At 33.7% G+C, this 490-nt stretch overlaps 1 non-coding gene across 1 annotated transcript; it reads left to right on the top strand.

Annotated features, from left to right (window-relative positions):
* Positions 1-200: 200 nt before the first annotated feature.
* On the top strand, positions 201-274 carry LOC143396178 (small nucleolar RNA SNORD107). The gene has a single exon (XR_013091050.1). It is a non-coding gene; the product is annotated as a small nucleolar RNA SNORD107 (small nucleolar RNA).
* The last annotated feature ends 216 nt before the right edge of the window (positions 275-490 follow it).

Genomic DNA, 490 nt, shown 5'->3' with positions numbered 1-490 from the left:
AGAGGATTTGGCTACTGAATTTTGGGAAGAATTTGGTCACTGAATTTCATGATGTGTCATCAGTGTGGATCCTATTCAGTGATTGGATCTGAAATTGACACTGAAAACCACATTAGCTGCACTTAAGACAGAAACATAAACCCTTCAAGGTAATATAACCTTATCAGTAGAAATAAGAGTATATTGTGAGGCCTTGGCTAGGTTCATGATGACACAGGACCTTGTCTGAATATGATGATTTCAAAATTTGAGCTTAAATTGACACTCTGAAATCTAGTCAGTGTGCCTCACTAGACTTTACAGAGCACATTATTCTTGAAAAAAATCTTGGCTTTTTATAAAAACTTAGAACATATAGATATGCCTTTTCTAGTATAGAACTTTGCCATTTCTTCAAATGTCTTTTATTTTCATTGATATTCTGAGGTAATTGTTTTTTTCTGAACTTTGTATGTTGTTGAAAGCTAAAAGGAAACATCTTGGATCACAG

This window comes from Callospermophilus lateralis, chromosome 3, assembly GCF_048772815.1.
Source record: "Callospermophilus lateralis isolate mCalLat2 chromosome 3, mCalLat2.hap1, whole genome shotgun sequence".
NCBI lineage: Eukaryota > Metazoa > Chordata > Mammalia > Rodentia > Sciuridae > Callospermophilus > Callospermophilus lateralis.
Note: the sequence above shows the minus strand (reverse complement) of the source record. Positions and strands in the feature narration are given on the sequence as shown.